The sequence below is a fragment of the Phoxinus phoxinus genome (assembly GCF_949152265.1).
Source record: "Phoxinus phoxinus genome assembly, chromosome: 10".
Lineage (NCBI taxonomy): Eukaryota > Metazoa > Chordata > Actinopteri > Cypriniformes > Leuciscidae > Phoxinus > Phoxinus phoxinus.
Window position 1 is genome coordinate 22,152,423 of NC_136885.1, and position 16,684 is coordinate 22,169,106.

Consider the following 16,684-nt stretch of genomic DNA (forward strand, 5'->3'; position numbering starts at 1 on the left):
TAGGACAATATGAAAAAAAAAAAAAAAAAAAAAAAAACCGATGACCCGGGACCTGTCGTCAAAATCCCAAAAGTGATAAATGTCAGTGCTTTTTTTTTTTTTTTTAACAGCTGTCGGAATCCGTTCCCCCACCCTCACCATCAGTTTAAAGAATATTTTTTGCCTTTTAACCATGATAGGACAATATGAAAAAAAAAAAAAAAAACGATGACCCGGGACCTGTCGTCAAAATCCCAAAAGTGATAAATGTCAGTGCTTTTTTTTTTTTTTTAAACAGCTGTCGGAATCCGTTCCCCCACCCTCACCATCAGTTTAAAGAATATTTTTTGCCTTTTAACCAGGATAGGACAATATGAAAAAAAAAACAAAAAAAAAAACGATGACCTGTCGTCAAAATCCCAAAAGTGATAAATGTCAGTCCTTTTTTTTTTTTTTTTAACAGCTGTCTGAGTCCGTTCCCCCACCCTCACCATCAGTTTAAAGAATATTTTTTGCCTTTTAACCATGATAGGACAATATGAAAAAAAAAAAAAAAAAAAATAACCGATGACCCGGGACCTGTCGTCAAATTCCCAAAAGTGATAAATGTCAGTGCTTTTTTTTTTTTTTTAAACAGCTGTCGGAATCCGTTCCCCCACCCTCACCATCAGTTTAAATAATATTTTTTGCCTTTTAACCATGATAGGACAGTATGAAAAAAAAAAAAAAAAAAAAAAAAAAAAACGATGACCCGGGACCTGTCGTCAAAATCCCAAAAGTGATCAATTTGCCTTTTAACCATGATAGGACAGTATGAAAAAAAATAAAAACGATGACCCGGGACCTGTCGTCAAAATCCCAAAAGTGATAAATGTCAGTGCTTTTTTTTTTTTTTTAAACAGCTGTCGGAATCCGCTCCCCCACCCTCACCATCAGTTTAAATAATATTTTTTGCCTTTTAACCATGATAGGACAGTATGAAAAAAAAAAAAAAAAAAAAAAAAAACGATGACCCGGGACCTGTCGTCAAAATCCCAAAAGTGATAAATTTGCCTTTTAACCATGATAGGACAGTATGAAAAAAAATAAAAACGATGACCCGGGACCTGTCGTCAAAATCCCAAAAGTGATAAATGTCAGTGCTTTTTTTTTTTTTTTAAACAGCTGTCGGAATCCGTTCCCCCACCCTCACCATCAGTTTAAAGAATATGTTTTGCCTTTTAATCATGATAGGACAGTATGAAAAAAAAAAAAAAAAAAAAAAACGATGACCCGGGACCTGTCGTCAAAATCCCAAAAGTGATAAATGTCAGTGCTTTTTTTTTTTTTTTTAACAGCTGTCGGAATCCGTTCCCCCACCCTCACCATCAGTTTAAAGAATATTTTTTGCCTTTTAACCATGATAGGACAATATGAAAAAAAAAAAAAAAAAAAAAAAAAAACCGATGACCCGGGACCTGTCGTCAAAATCCCAAAAGTGATAAATGTCAGTGCTTTTTTTTTTTTTTTTAACAGCTGTCGGAATCCGTTCCCCCACCCTCACCATCAGTTTAAAGAATATTTTTTGCCTTTTAACCATGATAGGACAATATGAAAAAAAAAAAAAAAAACGATGACCCGGGACCTGTCGTCAAAATCCCAAAAGTGATAAATGTCAGTGCTTTTTTTTTTTTTTTAAACAGCTGTCTGAGTCCGTTCCCCCACCCTCACCATCAGTTTAAAGAATATTTTTTGCCTTTTAACCATGATAGGACAATATGAAAAAAAAAAAAAAAAAAAAAAACGATGACCCGGGACCTGTCGTCAAATTCCCAAAAGTGATAAATGTCAGTGCTTTTTTTTTTTTTTTAAACAGCTGTCGGAATCCGTTCCCCCACCCTCACCATAAGTTTAAACAATATTTTTTGCCTTTTAACCATGATAGGACAGTATGAAAAAAAAAAAAAAAAAAAAAAAAACGATGACCCGGGACCTGTCGTCAAAATCCCAAAAGTGATAAATGTCAGTGCTTTTTATTTTTTTTTTAAACAGCTGTCGGAATCCGTTCCCCCACCCTCACCATCAGTTTAAAGAATATTTTTTGCCTTTTAACCATGATAGGACAGTATGAAAAAAAAAAAAACGATGACCCGGGACCTGTCGTCAAAATCCCAAAAGTGATAAATGTCAGTGCTTTTTTTTTTGTTAAACAGCTGTCGGAATCCGTTCCCCCACCCTCACCATCAGTTTAAATAATATTTTTTGCCTTTTAACCATGATAGGACAGTATGAAAAAAAAAAAAAAAAAAAAAAAACGATGACCCGGGACCTGTCGTCAAAATCCCAAAAGTGATAAATGTCAGTGCTTTTTTTTTTTTTTTAAACAGCTGTCGGAATCCGTTCCCCCACCCTCACCATCAGTTTAAAGAATATTTTTTGCCTTTTAACCATGATAGGACAATATGAAAAAAAAAAAAAAAACGATGACCCGGGACCTGTCGTCAAAATCCCAAAAGTGATAAATGTCAGTGTTTTTTTTTTTTTAAACAGCTGTCGGAATCCGTTCCCCCACCCTCACCATCAGTTTAAAGAATATTTTTTGCCTTTTAACCATGATAGGACAATATGAAAAAAAAAAAAAAAAAAAAAACGATGACCCGGGACCTGTCGTCAAAATCCCAAAAGTGATAAATGTCAGTGCTTTTTTTTTTTTTTTAAACAGCTGTCAGAATCCGTTCCCCCACCCTCACCATCAGTTTAATGAATATTTTTTGCCTTTTAACCATGATAGGACAGTATGAAAAAAAAAATTTGAAAAAAAAAACGATGACCCGGGACCTGTCGTCAAAATCCCAAAAGTGATAAATGTCAGTGCTTTTTTTTTTTTTTAAACAGCTGTCGGAATCCGTTCCCCCACCCTCACCATCAGTTTAAAGAATATTTTTTGCCTTTTAACCATGATAGGACAGTATGAAAAAAAAAAAAAATTGATGACCCGGGACCTGTCGTCAAAATCCCAAAAGTGATAAATGTCAGTGCTTTTTTTTTGTTTTTTAAACAGCTGTCGGAATCCGTTCCCCCACCCTCACCATCAGTTTAAATAATATTTTTTGCCTTTTAACCATGATAGGACAATATGAAAAAAAAAAAAAAAAAAAAACGATGACCCGGGACCTGTCGTCAAAATCCCAAAAGTGATAAATGTCAGTGCTTTTTTTTTTTTTTTAAAACAGCTGTCGGAATCCGTTCCCCCACCCTCACCATCAGTTTAAAGAATATTTTTTGCCTTTTAACCATGATAGGACAGTATGAAAAAAAAAAAAAAAAAAAAAAAAAACGATGACCCCGGGACCTGTCGTCAAAATCCCAAAAGTGATAAATGTCAGTGCTTTTTTTTTTTTTTTTAACAACTGTCGTAATCCGTTCCCCCACCCTCACCATCAGTTTAAAGAATATGTTTTGCCTTTTAACCATGATAGGACAATATGAAAAAAAAAAAAAAAAAAACGATGACCCGGGACCTGTCGTCAAAATCCCAAAAGTGATAAATGTCAGTGCTTTTTTTTTTTTTTAAACAGCTGTCGGAATCCGTTCCCCCACCCTCACCATCAGTTTAAAGAATATTTTTTGCCTTTTAACCATGATAGGACAGTATGAAAAAAAAAAAAAAAAAAAAAAAAAAACGATGACCCGGGACCTGTCGTCAAAATCCCAAAAGTGATAAATGTCAGTGCTTTTTTTTTTTTTTTTAACAGCTGTCGGAATCCGTTCCCCCACCCTCACCATCAGTTTAAAGAATATTTTTTGCCTTTTAACCAGGATAGGACAATATGAAAAAAAAAAAAAAAAAAAAAACGATGACCCGGGACCTGTCGTCAAAATCCCAAAAGTGATAAATGTCAGTGCTTTTTTTTTTTTTAAACAGCTGTCGGAATCCGTTCCCCCACCCTCACCATCAGTTTAAAGAATATTTTTTGCCTTTTAACCATGATAGGACAGTATGAAAAAAAAAAAAAAAAAAAAAAAAAAACCGATGACCCGGGACCTGTCGTCAAAATCCCAAAAGTGATAAATGTCAGTGCTTTTTTTTTTTTTTTTAACAGCTGTCGGAATCCGTTCCCCCACCCTCACCATCAGTTTAAAGAATATTTTTTGCCTTTTAACCAGGATAGGACAATATGAAAAAAAAAACAAAAAAAAAAACGATGACCTGTCGTCAAAATCCCAAAAGTGATAAATGTCAGTCCTTTTTTTTTTTTTTTTAACAGCTGTCTGAGTCCGTTCCCCCACCCTCACCATCAGTTTAAAGAATATTTTTTGCCTTTTAACCATGATAGGACAATATGAAAAAAAAAAAAAAAAAAAATAACCGATGACCCGGGACCTGTCGTCAAATTCCCAAAAGTGATAAATGTCAGTGCTTTTTTTTTTTTTTTAAACAGCTGTCGGAATCCGTTCCCCCACCCTCACCATCAGTTTAAATAATATTTTTTGCCTTTTAACCATGATAGGACAGTATGAAAAAAAAAAAAAAAAAAAAAAAAAACGATGACCCGGGACCTGTCGTCAAAATCCCAAAAGTGATAAATTTGCCTTTTAACCATGATAGGACAGTATGAAAAAAAATAAAAACGATGACCCGGGACCTGTCGTCAAAATCCCAAAAGTGATAAATGTCAGTGCTTTTTTTTTTTTTTTAAACAGCTGTCGGAATCCGTTCCCCCACCCTCACCATCAGTTTAAAGAATATGTTTTGCCTTTTAATCATGATAGGACAGTATGAAAAAAAAAAAAAAAAAAAAAAAACGATGACCCGGGACCTGTCGTCAAAATCCCAAAAGTGATAAATGTCAGTGCTTTTTTTTTTTTTTTTAACAGCTGTCGGAATCCGTTCCCCCACCCTCACCATCAGTTTAAAGAATATTTTTTGCCTTTTAACCATGATAGGACAATATGAAAAAAAAAAAAAAAAAAAAAAAAAAACCGATGACCCGGGACCTGTCGTCAAAATCCCAAAAGTGATAAATGTCAGTGCTTTTTTTTTTTTTTTTAACAGCTGTCGGAATCCGTTCCCCCACCCTCACCATCAGTTTAAAGAATATTTTTTGCCTTTTAACCATGATAGGACAATATGAAAAAAAAAAAAAAAAACGATGACCCGGGACCTGTCGTCAAAATCCCAAAAGTGATAAATGTCAGTGCTTTTTTTTTTTTTTTAAACAGCTGTCTGAGTCCGTTCCCCCACCCTCACCATCAGTTTAAAGAATATTTTTTGCCTTTTAACCATGATAGGACAATATGAAAAAAAAAAAAAAAAAAAAAAACGATGACCCGGGACCTGTCGTCAAATTCCCAAAAGTGATAAATGTCAGTGCTTTTTTTTTTTTTTTAAACAGCTGTCGGAATCCGTTCCCCCACCCTCACCATAAGTTTAAACAATATTTTTTGCCTTTTAACCATGATAGGACAGTATGAAAAAAAAAACAAAAAAAAAAAAAAACGATGACCCGGGACCTGTCGTCAAAATCCCAAAAGTGATAAATGTCAGTGCTTTTTATTTTTTTTTTAAACAGCTCTCGGAATCCGTTCCCCCACCCTCACCATCAGTTTAAACAATATTTTTTGCCTTTTAACCATGATAGGATAGTATGAAAAAAAAAAAAAAAAAAAAAAAAACGATGACCCGGGACCTGTCGTCAAAATCCCAAAAGTGATAAATTTGCCTTTTAACCATGATAGGACAGTATGAAAAAATATAAAAACGATGACCCGGGACCGGTCGTCAAAATCCCAAAAGTGATAAATGTCAGTGCTTTTTTTTTTTTTTTAAACAGCTGTCGGAATCCGTTCCCCCACCCTCACCATCAGTTTAAAGAATATTTTTTGCCTTTTAACCATGATAGGACAATATGAAAAAAAAAAAAAAAACGATGACCCGGGACCTGTCGTCAAAATCCCAAAAGTGATAAATGTCAGTGTTTTTTTTTTTTTAAACAGCTGTCGGAATCCGTTCCCCCACCCTCACCATCAGTTTAAAGAATATTTTTTGCCTTTTAACCATGATAGGACAATATGAAAAAAAAAAAAAAAAAAAAAACGATGACCCGGGACCTGTCGTCAAAATCCCAAAAGTGATAAATGTCAGTGCTTTTTTTTTTTTTTTAAACAGCTGTCAGAATCCGTTCCCCCACCCTCACCATCAGTTTAATGAATATTTTTTGCCTTTTAACCATGATAGGACAGTATGAAAAAAAAAAATTGAAAAAAAAAACGATGACCCGGGACCTGTCGTCAAAATCCCAAAAGTGATAAATGTCAGTGCTTTTTTTTTTTTTTAAACAGCTGTCGGAATCCGTTCCCCCACCCTCACCATCAGTTTAAAGAATATTTTTTGCCTTTTAACCATGATAGGACAGTATGAAAAAAAAAAAATGAAAAAAAAACGATGACCCGGGACCTGTCGTCAAAATCCCAAAAGTGATAAATGTCAGTGCTTTTTTTTTTTTTTTAAACAGCTGTCGGAATCCGTTCCCCCACTCTCACCATCAGTTTAAATAATATTTTTTGCCTTTTAACCATGATAGGACAATATGAAAAAAAAAAAAAAAAAAAAACGATGACCCGGGACCTGTCGTCAAAATCCCAAAAGTGATAAATGTCAGTGCTTTTTTTTTTTTTTTAAAACAGCTGTCGGAATCCGTTCCCCCACCCTCACCATCAGTTTAAAGAATATTTTTTGCCTTTTAACCATGATAGGACAGTATGAAAAAAAAAAAAAAAAAAAAAAAAAACGATGACCCCGGGACCTGTCGTCAAAATCCCAAAAGTGATAAATGTCAGTGCTTTTTTTTTTTTTTTTAACAACTGTCGTAATCCGTTCCCCCACCCTCACCATCAGTTTAAAGAATATTTTTTGCCTTTTAACCATGATAGGACAATATGAAAAAAAAAAAAAAAAAAACGATGACCCGGGACCTGTCGTCAAAATCCCAAAAGTGATAAATGTCAGTGCTTTTTTTTTTTTTTTAAACAGCTGTCAGAATCCGTTCCCCCACCCTCACCATCAGTTTAAACAATATTTTTTGCCTTTTAACCATGATAGGACAGTATGAAAAAAAAAAAAAAAAAAAAAAAACCGATGACCTGTCGTCAAAATCCCAAAAGTGATAAATGTCAGTGCTTTTTTTTTTTTTTTAAACAGCTGTCGGAATCCGTTCCCCCACCCTCAACATCAGTTTAAAGAATATTTTTTGCCTTTTAACCATGATAGGACAGTATAAAAAAAGAAAGAAAAAAAGAAAAACGATGACCCGGGACCTGTCGTCAAAATCCCAAAAGTGATAAATGTCAGTGCTTTTTTTTTTTTTTTTAACAGCTGTCGGAATCCGTTCCCCCACCCTCAACATCAGTTTAAAGAATATTTTTTGCCTTTTAACCATGATAGGACAGTATGAAAAAAACAAAAAATAAAAAAAAACGATGACCCGGGACCTGTCATCAAAATCCCAAAAGTGTTAAATGTCAGTGCTTAGACCACTAGGCTATAGGGGACAAGTGTAAAACAAAAGTTTGTTGAGTATTTGAACCTCACTGCTAAGAAACATGAGAGGGGGGGAACAGAATCCAACGGCAAAAAACCAGCTGTCGGAATCCGTTCCCCCACCTTCACCATCAGTTTAAAGAATATTTTTTGCCTTTTAACCATGATAGGACAGTATGAAAAAAAAAAAAAAAAAAAAAAAAAAAACGATGACCCGGGACCTGTCGTCAAAATCCCAAAAGTGATAAATGTCAGTGCTTTTTTTTTTTTTTTAAAACAGCTGTCGGAATCCGTTCCCCCAACCTCACCATCAGTTTAAAGAATATTTTTTGCCTTTTAACCATGATAGGACAGTATGAAAAAAAAAAAAAATTGATGACCCGGGACCTGTCGTCAAAATCCCAAAAGTGATAAATTTCAGTGCTTTTTTTTTTTTTTTAAACAGCTGTCGGAATCCGTTCCCCCACCCTCACCATCAGTTTAAAGAATATTTTTTGCCTTTTAACCATGATAGGACAGTATAAAAAAAAAAAAAAAAAAAAAAAAACGATGACCCGGGACCTGTCGTCAAAATCCCAAAAGTGATAAATGTCAGTGCTTTTTTTTTTTTTTAAACAGCTGTCGGAATCCGTTCCCCCACCCTCACCATCAGTTTAAATAATATTTTTTGCCTTTTAACCATGATAGGACAGTATGAAAAAAAAAAAAAAAAGTAAAAAAACGATGACCCGGGACCTGTCGTCAAAATCCCAAAAGTGATAAATGTCAGTGCTTTTTTTTTTTAAACAGCTGTCGGAATCCGTTCCCCCACCCTCACCATCAGTTTAAATAATATTTTTTGCCTTTTGACCATGATAGGACAGTATGAAAAAAAAAAAAAAAAAAAAAAAAACGATGACCCGGGACCTGTCGTCAAAATCCCAAAAGTGATAAATTTGCCTTTTAACCATGATAGGACAGTATGAAAAAAAATAAAAACGATGACCCGGGACCTGTCGTCAAAATCCTAAAAGTGATAAATGTCAGTGCTTTTTTTTTTTTTTTAAACAGCTGTCGGAATCCGTTCCCCCACCCTCACCATCAGTTTAAAGAATATTTTTTGCCTTTTAACCATGATAGGACAGTATGAAAAAAAAAAAAAAAAAAAAAAAAAAAAAACATGACCGGGACCTGTCGTCAAAATCCTAAAAGTGATAAATGTCAGTGCTTTTTTTTTTTTTTTAAACAGCTGTCGGAATCCGTTCCCCCACCCTCACCATCAGTTTAAAGAATATTTTTTGCCTTTTAACCATAATAGGACAATATGAAAAAAAAAAAAAAAAACGATTACCCGGGACCTGTCGTCAAAATCCCAAAAGTGATAAATGTCAGTGCTTTTTTTTTTTTTTTTAACAGCTGTCGGAATCCGTTCCCCCACCCTCACCATCAGTTTAAAGAATATTTTTTGCCTTTTAACCATGATAGGACAATATGAAAAAAAAAAAAAAAACGATGACCCGGGACCTGTCGTCAAAATCCCAAAAGTGATAAATGTCAGTGTTTTTTTTTTTTTAAACAGCTGTCGGAATCCGTTCCCCCACCCTCACCATCAGTTTAAAGAATATTTTTTGCCTTTTAACCATGATAGGACAATATGAAAAAAAAAAAAAAAACGATGACCCGGGACCTGTCGTCAAAATCCCAAAAGTGATAAATGTCAGTGTTTTTTTTTTTTTAACAGCTGTCGGAATCCGTTCCCCCACCCTCACCATCAGTTTAAAGAATATTTTTTGCCTTTTAACCATGATAGGACAATATGAAAAAAACAAACAAAAAAAAAACGATGACCCGGGACCTGTCGTCAAAATCCCAAAAGTGATAAATGTCAGTGCTTTTTTTTTTTTTTTAAACAGCTGTCGGAATCCGTTCCCCCACCCTCACCCAGGTGAAAAGGAAATATATTTAAAGTGTGCTTATTTTGATATACTTAATGTATTTTAAGTGTATTGTATTAATTATGTATTAAATGTGTTATTTTGGAACAACTTCAAGTATACTAAATGTACTTTTATATGTATTTAAGTTCAATTTTAATGTAATAGTAATATATTTTAATATACTTAATTGTGTTAAAATGGAACTATTTTAAGTATATTTAGTGTAATTTAATAGCACTTCTTTAAATTGTATTTTTAATACATTTTAAATGTACTTTCGAAATACAACTTAAATATATTTTTAACATCATATTAATGTGTTCCCAGTATATTTTAAATATAATATCAGGTTATTAATAATGTATTAGTAGAACACTATGACCCACTATTAGTATATTAAAAATATATTTTCACAAAACAATTCAGTATGAAAAAAATATATTTTAATGTAATAAAAATACAGTTAAAAATTACAATTCAGTTAAACACAGTAAAAACAATAGTACAAAACACATTATTAATGTATTTAATACATTAAAATATATTTTTATATATGAAAAAAAAGTTAAAAATTATAATTCAGTTAAACACAGTAAAAACAATAGTACAAAACACATTATTAATGTATTTAATACATTAAAATATATTTTAATGTATTAAAGATACAGTTAAAAATTATAATTCAGTTAAACACAGTAAAAACAATAGTACAAAACACATTATTAATGTATTTAATACATTAAAATATATTTTAATGTATTAAAAAAAAGTTAAAAATTATAATTCAGTTAAACACAGTAAAAACAATAGTATAAAACACATACAAACGCTCTTTGAAAGATAGTAAACATTAATGCACTACATTAGTACAGCAACATATGAAAATGAAACAAAATACATTAACATAAAATTATATAATAAGTATTAAACAGAACAACAACAAAAAACGAACTTAAAAGAATAGTTCACTTTAAAATGAAAATTCTGTCATCATATACTCACCCTTAAGTTGTTTCAAACCTGTATGTATTTATTTCTTCTGCTGAACACAAAGGAAGATATTTAGAAGAATGTCAGTAACCAGACAGTTTCTGGGTACCATTGACTTCCATAGTAGGAAAAATTATACGATGGAAATCAATGGGACCCAGTCTGGTTACTGACATTCTTCTAAATATATTCCTTTGTGTTCAGCAGAAGAAATAAATTCATACAGGTTTGAAACAACATGAGGGTGAGTAAATGATGACAATTTTAATTTTAAAGTGAATGAACTATTCCTTCAAGTCAAACAAAGTTAAATACAATAGCTGCAAACAGTCCTTCATCCTTCAAGCGAATTGAAGTGATTGGTCTTGGAGTTGCCTCATTGTTGCATTTTCTTCTGATCAGTGCTCGCACCTCAGACACTGTCGTGGTCGGAAACGGTTTGATCACAGTATCTATGAAAAGGGAAAAAGATTTAAATTTTTTTAAATATTAAAGCAAAATTAACATCCGTTAAAAAAGTCACTGTTCCCTTTCGAAGGGAACTTGCACTGCGTATCTAGGCGCCCCTTTTATACTTCTGGGTCGCACTAATAGTGTCATAGGTTGTCGCCAAATTCGATTGCCGTGATTTCCCAAAGGCATTCCCCCAAAGCGTCATCGATGCACCGTCTCATTCCCTGTTCTCAGGGAACAGAGGTTACAGTCGTAACCTAGACATTTTTTTAAAATGGCATGTAATGCTTAGTTCATATATTTTAACAGAAGACATCCAATATAAAATGTTAATAAAATGCAATAAAGGAGTTAATAAAATATCGACATAAAATAGCACAAACATTACGTCTTGCTGAACAACAGTGAGGTCTACATGTATACATGACACTGTATCACAGCAAAAAAAGAAAAAAAAAGAAAATGTAACTGTTTAACTGAAAAAGTACCCAGCCAACAAGTATAATAATTATAATGTATAACAAATGCTAATCTTTATTTTTAGCATTATTATTTGTTTTAGTCTTTGACTTAGAGAGCAAAAAAAAGTGATGTACAGAAACACATACTAGAGATGCACCGATTACAATTTTCTAGGCCGGTTTCGATTCTTCACTGAGTTTGACCTGCCGATACCGATTTTAGCCGATTCCGATTAAAATTTTTCCAACCCCTTTACAGCACACACACATATTTGAAGAGTTCAGATTCAAACGCTTTTAAGTGCCATCTGAAATTTTATTCTAAAATTATCATTTTTATCAAGCTCATATATTTAAGTTCAGTAATTTCACTTAAATGACAAATAATAGGTAATTTTCGTTGCCATTTAAGATAAATTACTGAACTTAAATATTCAAGCTTTATAAAAATGATCATTCTAGAAGAAAATTTCAGATTGGCACTTAGAGGCTTAAATTGCATCTGAACTCTTCATTTATTTAATTTTTTTAATAAAACACCATAAACTTTTACCCAAACTGAATAATTAAAACAAGTTTAAATGGGTAAATTTTCTACAAATATTTTTGTGTTCATTTTCTAGCCTACTCCAGTTCTTGTTAAACACACTAAACATGCAAATTCTGTGCATTTTTTGTGTGAAATCATTTATTTTGTCCATCAAAAGCGTGTTTTAACTTTAATTGAGCGTGAGCTCCTGCTTTAATTACGTAACGCTCCGGCTTGACGCTCACGCACTGCTCCGCATATTTTTTCCGGCGTGAATGTCAATCAATGAGAGCATCCACACCAAAAAAAAAAAAAAAAAAAAACACGTTGCTCACGCTTGCGGTGTGTGAAATGGCCGTAATTCACGAGGTTTTCTACATGTGTGTTCCGTGTGCATGTGTGATTGCCGATGTTGCGCGATGTTAATCATACGGCGCCCGAGGTCATGGCCGATCACGCGAAAATGGAATCAATCGGATCATCTCTACTTACTCTCTTCTCTGCTTGTCTCTGCATTCAGATTTCTGTTTTTCTTCTATAGTAGCTAGTCTGAAAAACAACAAATAAAAAACGAGATTTATATTTATATATATACACAAACATATAAGGCAGGCAAATTATGAAGAATGATTTGTTTTGTTTTTAAGAATGACAGTACGCTGAGTACAATGTACTTGGTGGGTAATATAATCAAAACCCTTCACAGACTCAGCAGTTTCAGACATATGCTCTCTTATAAGCATCCCTTTTAACAATTTAATCTTTGTACTTATTTGTAATAAGAAATATATATTAGAAAGTTATCAAAAAGGCAATAAGGTTATCAATCTTGAACAAATATAAACACCAATCAACACACACTACCCTTATTGGCTGGTCAGCTCAAGACAAAGGTAACTATATTCATAACATGTTATTTTCAAACTTTTTAAAGATCATTTCATTAACATCATAACAACGAAGGCAAATTCTTCAGGAAATCAGAAATAAATACACAGCTTCAGCAAATAAAAATGATATTAATGTAATGATGTACATATTATAATAACTAATTATTTTTTTTGCAGATGCATTGGACAATGTTTTAGTTGTTTTAAGACTCCACGTAGATTTTAAACAGATTTATCAAAGACTTTAGACTGTGACAGTGCAGAAGTTGCTAGAATTCAGTGTCAGCATCATGTTAGCGGTTAAAGTCAGTATCCCACGTGCAAGTCATATTAGCAAATGCATAGCAGACCTATCCACCTAGGAAAACAACTAAACAGTGAGCTATTTATTTATGCAAACAGCAACTAAAACTCACCAGTAACTTCTGAGGCAGAATCTTCATCTCTTCGAGTGTGCTTCGACTTTGACTTGAAAATCTTGGCTCTGGTGGTCAAATGTAGCTGAACTGAAAAAGACGTGATGTTACACTTTGTGCCAAAAATACGAAATGCTGTCATGATCACTTACCCTTTAGTAGTTCCAAACCATTTAAGACTTTCGTTAATCTTCGATAGAAAAACTGACATTTATATCCCTCCGATGAACGATTCACCAGATCTGTTCACGTTTCAAAAAGTTAATCGCAAAAAACATCACACAATCCATATCAATCGCGTGGTTTCCTCCAAGTCCTCTAAAGAAACACGATCGCTATAAATATTTTAACAGTTTAAATTTAAACTTCTAAACCTAATCACATTCAAGGACCGCATGCACAGCAACTGAAGCTCTGAGTGAAATGCGAGCGCATTATCATAAGAACCAATCACAGCCGTTCAACGCCTCTGGAACCAATCAGGACTAGTCACGTGTGTTATGCGCATTGTTCAAATTTAAACAAGTAACGTTGCAACACCTTTTTGGAAATTAACATTTCTCTGGAAAATGTATCTATGATGCATTTCAAAAAATATGTTGCTGAAATTATTGTGGGAATTTCAGTAGTACAAAATATAATGTAATAGACAACAGCATTAAGTAGCCTTTTACAACAAATAATAATTGTAAGCTTATTGAAATGCTAATAATAGTTGACAAATGTTTCTAATACATTATAAGTTGGTATATTGTAAATGTAATTTTTTTTATATTAAAATGATAAATACATAAATAATTAAACTATATTGCAGTAGGCCTAAGTGTTTATAAAGTACATACATTTTAAACACACTAAAATCTTAATCATTTTGCTATGTTCTTACACAAAGTACACATAAAATGTACTTTAAGAGCAACATAAGCATGTTTTCTTTAAATACACTAAAACTTCACTAAAAGTATGGTTGTGTTTAGCATATTTCTTAAAAGTGTAACTAAGCATATATTTATTACCAAATACTTCTAGTACACTTTTTAGAAATATATTTAAAGTATGCTTGTAATTAGCATATTTATTAAAAGTATAATTAAGCATATATTTATTACCAAATACTTCTAGTACAGTTTTTAAACTATATATTTAAAGTATGCTTGTAATTAGCATATTTATTAAAAGTATAATTAAATATATATTTATTACCAATGTACTACTAGTATACTGTTTAGAAATATATTTAAAGTATGCTTTTAATTAGCATATTTATTAAAAGTATACTTAAATATATATTTATTACCAATGTACTACTAGTATACTGTTTAGAAATATATTTAAAGTATGCTTTTAATTAGCATATTTATTAAAAGTATACTTAAATATATATTTATTACCAATGTACTATTAGTATACTGTTTAGAAATATATTTAAAGTATGCTTGTAATTAGCATATTTATTAAAAGTATACTTAAATATATATGTATTACCAATGTACTACTAGTATACTGTTTAGAAATATATTTAAAGTATGCTTGTAATTAGCATATTTATTAAAAGTATAATTAAATATATATTTATTACCAATGTACTACTAGTATACTGTTTAGAAATATATTTAAAGTATGCTTTTAATTAGCATATTTATTAAAAGTATACTTAAATATATATTTATACCAATGTACTATTAGTATACTGTTTAGAAATATATTTAAAGTATGCTTTTAATTAGCATATTTATTAAAAGTATACTTAAATATATATTTATTACCAATGTACTATTAGTATACTGTTTAGAAATATATTTAAAGTATGCTTTTAATTAGCATATTTATTAAAAGTATACTTAAATATATATTTATTACCAATGTACTACTAGTATATTTTTTATAAATATATTAAAATGCAATTCAATGTATTTTTAATGCACTTTAAATAAGCATGTTGGAAATACAAATGTATTATAAACATACTATTTGAATTTCAAATATATTTTTAATACATTTAATACTACGTCTTTTTCACCTGGGCACCATCAGTTTAAATAATATTTTTTGCCTTTTAACCATGATAGGACAGTATATGAAAAAAAAAAAAAAAAAAAAAAAAAACGATGACCCTGGGACCTGTCGTCAAAATCCCAAAAGTACGGAAGAGGATTAGGGCCAGGCAATAATAAAAAAATAAAACCATCTCGAGATTAAAGTCATTATAATGCGAGATTAAACTCGTTAAGTTTCGAGAAAAAAAGTCGAAATACAATCTTGAGAATAAACTCATTAAATATCGAGAATAAAGTCGTTGTGTTGCGAGAAAAAACTCGTTAAATTTCGAGAAAAAAAAGTCGAAATACAATCTCGAGAATAAACTCATTAAATATCGAGAATAAAGTCGTTGTGTTTCTAGAAAAAAACTCGTTAAATTTCGAGAAAAAAAATCGAAATACAATCTCGAGAATAAACTCATTAAATAGCGAGAATAAAGTCGTTGTGTTTCTAGAAAAAAACTCGTTAAATTTCGAGAAAAAAAGTCGAAGTAATTGTGAGAATAAACTGATAGAGGACATGGCAGAGTTAGATCCCTTAGTCAATCTATATTTTTGACTTTCTTGCAGTAACAAAGAATAGAACATGGTCTAGGTCGGCTAGGTGTTTTTAGAAGAAAAAATCAGTCCAATTTGCGCGATGTACTCGCTTTTGTCCAACATGAAATTCATCGAGGTTTCCCAGGATACCATAAAACGCATTATTTGTTGATGCGCAAGGTGTGGAATTACGACGAAGGAGACGCTTGAGAAGACGCCACTTGCGCTGGCCCAAAGGCACTCTGGCATATGGACAGCTATGATAAATTAAAACCGTACAGCATTGCAATTAGCTGTATATGGTTACAGTCGTTACATTCTGTGGATGGAGGCGTACACAACCAACAATGATTAATAATGCGTCTTGTGGTATCCTGGGAAACCACGAAACCTCGATTCGGTTGATATCAGTATGCAATGAACACTGATTGAATGCGTTATTCTCTACATTTCATTTCGACTTTTTTTCTCGAAACACAATGACTTTATTCTCGAAATTTAATGAGTTTATTCTAAAGATTGTATTTCGAGTTTTTTTCTCGAAATTTAACGAGTTTTTTCTCGCAACACAACGACTTAATTCTCGATATTTAATGAGTTTATTCTCGAGATAGTATTTCTACTTTTTTTCTCGAAATTTAACAAGTTTTTTCTCGAAACACAACGACTTTATTCTCGATATTTAATGAGTTTATTCTCAAGATTGTATTTCGACTTTTTTTCTCGAAATTTAACGAGTTTAATCTCGCATTATAATGACTTTAATCTCGAGATGGTTTTATTTTTTTATTATTGCCTGGCCCTAATCCTCTTCCGTACTAAAGTGATAAATGTCAGTGCTTTTTTTTTTTTTTAAACAGCTGTCGGAATCCGTTCCCCCACCCTCACCATCAGTTTAAATAATATTTTTTGCCTTTTAACCATGATAGGACAGTATGAAAAAAAAAAAAAA

General features: G+C 32.2%; 1 long non-coding RNA gene across 2 annotated transcripts; it reads right to left on the minus strand.

The window, feature by feature from the left end:
* Positions 1-10,692: 10,692 nt before the first annotated feature.
* On the minus strand, positions 10,693-13,707 carry LOC307005532. 2 transcript variants are annotated; one of them, XR_013799290.1, is made up of 4 exons: positions 13,306-13,707; positions 13,154-13,243; positions 12,340-12,396; positions 10,693-10,856 (listed from the first exon to the last, which is right to left on the minus strand). It is a non-coding gene; the product is annotated as an uncharacterized lncRNA (long non-coding RNA). The 2 variants fall into 2 exon arrangements; XR_013799291.1 differs by having other exon boundaries at positions 13,154-13,707.
* Between the last annotated feature and the right edge of the window lie 2,977 nt (positions 13,708-16,684).